The following is a 6,000-nucleotide window of genomic DNA, read 5'->3' on the forward strand; positions in this document are numbered from 1 at the left end:
GGCAGTGACATTTTCTGGGCTTAGCTGATTATAAAATGGAAAGCTGATAATAACCGGACTCTCTGTTGGACTCTTCTGCGCGGCGTCCCGACAACCTGTCACTTCTACGCTCTCATTTGTATCTCGCTTTTTCCTGTGACTTCAGCCACATATACAGTTGAAACATAATGTTTAATATTTGCCAAATGCCAGAATAATGACAGAGAGAGAAGGTTTAAGGCATTTTTATTACTTACTGCAAAGTCAAAAGTTTCCCTACATTTCATTAGTATTTGGTTCCATTGCCCTTAACCTGAATGACTTGGGTCAGACGTTTGGGATTTCCTTCCACAGCTTCTCACAATAGTTGGTGGAATTTGGGCTGATTCCTCCTGACAAAACTGGTGTAACTGATCCAGGTCTGTAGGTCCCCTTGCTCGGCGCTCGCAGCCTTTTCAGCTTTGCCCCATAAATTCTAAATAGGATTGAGATCAGGGCTTTGTGATGGCCGCTCCAAAACATGGATTTTGTTACCCTTAAGTCACTTTGTTACCATTTTGGCAGTATGCTTCAGGTCATTGTCCATTTGGAAGACCCATTTCCGCTCAAGCTTTACATTCCTGGCTGATGTCTTGAGATGTTGCTTCAGTATTGCCACATAATCTTCTTTTCTCATGATGGCATCTATTTTGTGAAGTGCACCAGTCCCTCCTGCAGCAAAACAACCCCACAACATGATGCTGCCACAGCCATGTTTCACAGTTGGGATGGTGTTCTTAGGCTTCCAAGCTTCTACCTTTTTCCTCCAAACGATGGTCATTATGCGCAAAAGGTACAATTTTAGTTTCATCAAACCACAGGACATGTCTCCAAAAATTAAGGTCTTTGTTCCTGTGTGCATTTGCAAACATTAATCTGGCTTTTTTATGTTTCTTTTGGAGTAATGGCTTCTTCCTGGCAGAGTGGCCTTTCAGCCCATGTTGATACAGTACTCGTTTCACTGTGGACAGTGATACAATCTTACCAGCTTCTGCCATCGTCTTCACAAGGTCTTTTGCTTTTGTCCTTGGGATGATATGCACATGTCGGACCAAAGCACGTTCATCTCTGGGACACAGAACCCGTCTCCTTCCTGAGCGGTATGATGGCTGGACATTCCCATCTTGTTTGTATTTGCGTATAATTGTTTGTACAGATGAACGAGGCACCTTCAGGGATCTTGAAATTGTACCCAAGGATGATCCAGACTTGTGCAAGTCCACAATTCTCTTCCTGATATCTTGGCTGATTTCTTTAGACTTTCCCGTGATGCTACACAAAGAAGCAGTGTGTTTCAGGTGTGCATTAAAATACATCCACAGGTGTGTCTCTAATTAACTCAGATGTTGCCAAAAAAACTATCAGAAGCTTCCAAACACATGACATCATCATATGGGCCGTCCAGAATTGTTTAAAGGCATAGTAATCTTAGTGTATGGAAACTTTTGACTTTGCAGGAAGTAATAAAAATGCCTTAAAACCTTCTCTCTCTCTCATTATTCTGGCATTTGGCAAATATTAAACATTATGGTATAATCCTAATTGACCTAAAACGGGAAAGGTTTATTCTGATTTCATGTCAGATATTGAGAAAAACCTGCAGATGTGTCTTTATATAAAGTGGATGGAAACTGCTGGGTTCAACTGTATATATAATTATAGCAGAATCTGGACCATCCAGGGGTGAAAGCCGTAACAAGGCAGAATGGACGCACGGGATGGACTGTGTTGGTTTTTGAGGTGTTGTCCAATGTAATCTCACTTTCTATTAACCCTTCGCCTTCAGAGGATCTGATAATCCCGCACATATCCGCAATATAAAGTGAAATGTTGAGACACTTAGTAGCAAATTACGTGGCCTTTTGTTATGTCTTATAATAATTGGAGTCAGAAGGTTGTGTCATAGGGAGGAAACGCTGCACTTTTTGCATTTAAGTTTGAGGATGAGAAAGAATGATCCTCATCACCCATCACTCCATCCCGGGAAAGTGCGAATCCCGGGAATTATCCATACACAAAGCAGATGACATCAAGGATGTGCTGTAGTATACGGTCACGACAGATCTGAAGCTTTCTTACACTGGACCGAGCACAGAAATACTGATCCCTGGGCACGTACACATTGCTCCGCACACTGCAGCTCTGCACACGGGGATCTGGTAACACTGCACAGAATGTCCTAGCACCACAGTCCCAAAGTTCACAGTCCATTTACCGACCTCCATAAAAAGTTGCTTTGGGCTAAGTGCACACAACGTCTTCTTCACGGTGGATTCTGCTGTGAAAACGGCCCGAAAATCCTATCGGAAAACGCTTGAGAGAATGAACCTATCTATACATGTCTATGGAAAAACGACTCGTTGTTCATATGTTCGTGCTTTTTGAAGTCTGTTAAACACTTCAGGTGTCTAAAGATATTTCACTATGGCACAAGTCAATGAGAAAGCTCAAAATATGCACAGAAGACGCCCGGATGTCGTTTAAGGATTTGATATGGTGCTTTCAAAAAAAAAAACGTTATCGGCTAATGAACAGATAACTACAGTAAAGAAGATGTCACAAAAACCATGTGAAAATCCTTCAAAAAACTGCCAGCAGCCAAAGCCATCCAATAAATACTCTGGAAACGACGGAAAAAACAACATAAAAGATGACTCTGGGGGGAAGCACCAGAGTTTCCTGGAGTGTTTCTGCTAGAAAAGCTCGGCAGGTTCGCCTGGGTTTACACGTCGTGTCACACACACAGTTTCTGCTCAGAAAACTCAGCGAGAAGATGCGGCGTGCACAAAGCCGGAGTTTACGTCTTACTGTCAAATGCATAAAAGGCAAATGATCAAATCCATCCAAAGTCCAAACAGATAAGAAAAAGCAAATCACAAGATCATCGGCAGCCTCGGAAATAAGCGAAGGGCTGGAAATGGGCAGAGGGACTAATCCCCTGGGGTCTGCGTGTACTGTGCTGGGGGCCACAATAAGTGCCGGGCCCTGGAGCCCAAAAAGTCTATGAATATAGACCAATACTATTAAAGACTTGCAATAATTGGGGCCCCGTTGGAGGTTTTGCACTGGGGCCCATGAGTTTTAAGTCATGCCACTGCGCAGAGACGACTCCTGTATACATTGTATACACCTGTATATTACAGTCCGGTCCTGTGCACCTCACTACATCCTGCCTCTGGGGCACAGGACGGCCATTACCAGGTGGCACAGGCAGGACGAGCTCAGTGTATATACATATATACATCACCACCATCATAAGGAAGGCTGAATATGGCCAATAGTATACACGCCCCTGCGCAGGTGGAGCAGATCACCTGCCGGTGGCTCTCGCTGAGGCTCTGGCGACTGTGGCAGCTGCATTGTGAGGACGGTAACATTCGGCATTGTTTTCATGTAACACGAGGCAGCGAGACAATGACGGCTCCAGTATCAATATCTCCTAGACAATGCCTGCAGTCATTTAAAGGGCAAGTAGTCACCGACTGGATCTCTGGCCCATTGCAGCAACACTTTACCAATTCTTCATCTGCAACATTATAAAAATCCACCGAGCGGATGCAAAGTTCTTAGGAGCAGAATAACGGAGGCGTCTCTGGCTGCGAGCCCAGCTATATCCTATTACCAGCAGCGGGACGCAGGCGACATCTCTACTCGCAGCTCCGCTCGTATCACGTACTGAAGAGCGTCACCGTAAATTATAACTATTGACGGGCGGTAAATTCATAATCGCTTTTTTCTCCGGCGCACAATAATCTCCTCTGGCAAAACGGAAAACCTAATTCTTCCCATTTTTTTTATGATCCATTGTCACAAAAAGAACCTTGGGAGAAAGAGAGGAAAAAAAAAAGACACAAAATCCACGTCCACAATAATAACCGGACCACACAACACCCCGGCATTAACCCTTCGTGTGCTCGGGGCAGATGTCTCCAGCCTGCGGATCATGACAGAGGTCACGGCTTTGGTTACCTGGCTGCTGCATTGTTAGGTATCCACAAGCCTCAGGGCCCCCGGGTCACAATGACGTCCCAGCCCTGCAGAGTTGGGTTACCCCAGGGTCACCGCACAATGGCATCATGTGATTGCGACCAACGTCCCGGGGGTCTCCCCATAACATAGGGCCCAGTGCGGATGTGTTCACACCCCCCTGCTTACCATTCTCAGAAGAGAGGTGTGTTCCGGTCATTCTGCGGCGTGGCCCCCATCATCTCGCAGTCCGGCTGGGAATTCTGCATATTCCAGGATGCAGGGAGCATTGTTCTGCAGATGGTGGTACCTGCTGGGGGTCGCCGTGCCGTACCTCACAATGAGTGTGCGGCGGTGGGTGTGTAGTCGGGGTGTGGGTCGGGGTCCCTGTGTCTCCTGCAGATGTCTGTTCCTATAGGTGGGGTGCACGTCGTTGCAGGGTGCAGGTGGGGTGCACGTCGTTGCAGGGTGCAGGTGGGCTGCCTCTACCTGGATATTGTGTGTGTCAGGCTCCCGGCCGCTTCTTTGTGTGCGGGCTCTGCAGAAGCTGGCTTTGCATTGAGAATAAGCCTGGAGCAGCCCCCTCCTCCTCCTCCTCCATCACTGCTCACTCCCCTCCTCCTCCCTCTGCTCTGTCCCTATGAATCAGCTCTGCCCTCCCTCACTTGCTCATCTTCCAGAGAGGGTCCAGCTACACTGGCAGCCCTTTTGGTTTCACTGGTGGCCATGGTAACGGGGGGCAGGGAACCATGGCGGGGTCCCTGGGCTGTCACATGAGCTTCCATGAATGACTGTACCGCATCACCCCTGCAGCAAGGGCCGTGCGGACTACACAGCCCAGATGTAAGGACTGGGGTCAAAGGGGCAGGTGGGGCACATTATTAGTGATATTCTATAACACCAACACAGTCTGCGGCGCTGTACAAGACAGAAAAGACAGAAAATCCTTTTTATCTATTTTGTCACATTACAACCTGTGTAAATATTTTTGTAATCCGATTTGTGTGTGATGTATCAGCACTAAATAGTCTAAGTTAGTGAAGTGAAGTAAGAAAAATCTAGGCATAAATTACATTTATGGGATCAAATAACTAAAAATTGTCATGTGCATATGTATTCACCCATTTTGCTAAGAAGCCTCTAATAATTTCTGGTGCAAGCAATTCCCTTCCTAAGTCCCATGCTCAGTGACAGGACGTCCTCCTGTGTGCAATCTAATGTCACATGTCTGTCAGTATATACACTTTACCTTTTCTGTAAGGTCACAGAAGCTGCAACGCCATTAACAAGAGGCACCACTAACCAAACAACACCATGAAGACCAAGGAGATCTCCAAACACCACCATGAAGACCAAGGAGATCTCCAAACAACACCATGAAGACCAAGGAAAGCTCCAAACAACACCATGAAGACCAAGGAGATCTCCAAACACCACCATGAAGACCAAGGAGATCTCCAAACACCACCATGAAGACCAAGGAAATCTCCAAACAACACCATGAAGACCAAGGAGACCTCCAGACACCACCATGAAGACCAAGGAGATCTCCAGACACCACCATGAAGACCAACGAGATCTCCAAACACCACCATGAAGACCAAGGAGATCCCCAAACAGCACCATGAAGACCAAGGAGATCTCCAAACAAGTCAAGGAAAAAGTTGGAAAAAGTTGTTGAGAAGTACAAATCAGTGTTGGGTTATAAAAACATCTCCCAATCTCTGATGATCTCTGGAGCACCATCAAATCCATTATCATCAAATGGAAAGAACAAGGTACCACAACAAACCTGCCAAGAGAAGGTGCCCACCAAAACTCTCAGCCCGGGCAACGAGGGCATTAATCAGAGAGGCAGCGCAGAGGCCAAAGGAAACCCTGATGGAGCTGCAGAGTTCCCAAGCAGAGACTGGAGTATCTGTCCATATGACTACAATAAGCCGTATACTCCATAGAAGTGGCCTTTCAGGACGAGTGGGCTGAAAAAAAAGCCTTTACTTATACTCAAAAATTGTA

The 6,000-nt window shown here is 46.3% G+C and overlaps 1 protein-coding gene across 3 annotated transcripts in view; it reads right to left on the reverse strand.

Annotated features, from left to right (window-relative positions):
- The window catches only part of LOC141161942 (uncharacterized), a 103,509-nt gene extending 98,900 nt beyond the window's left edge, over window positions 1-4,609 (reverse strand). Inside the window, exon 1 of one of the 3 annotated variants that reach the window (XM_073647509.1) lies at window positions 4,174-4,609. The gene's annotated coding sequence lies outside the window, so the exon portion shown is untranslated. The remainder of the gene's footprint in view (window positions 1-4,173) is intronic. The other 2 variants (XM_073647511.1, XM_073647512.1) reach the window with 2 other exon arrangements.
- Window positions 4,610-6,000: the final 1,391 nt, after the last annotated feature.

Source organism: Phyllobates terribilis, unplaced genomic scaffold (genome assembly GCF_046119375.1).
Source record: "Phyllobates terribilis strain yellow unplaced genomic scaffold, ASM4611937v1 Scaffold_9__5_contigs__length_417890890, whole genome shotgun sequence".
In the NCBI taxonomy this organism is placed as follows: Eukaryota; Metazoa; Chordata; class Amphibia; order Anura; family Dendrobatidae; genus Phyllobates; species Phyllobates terribilis.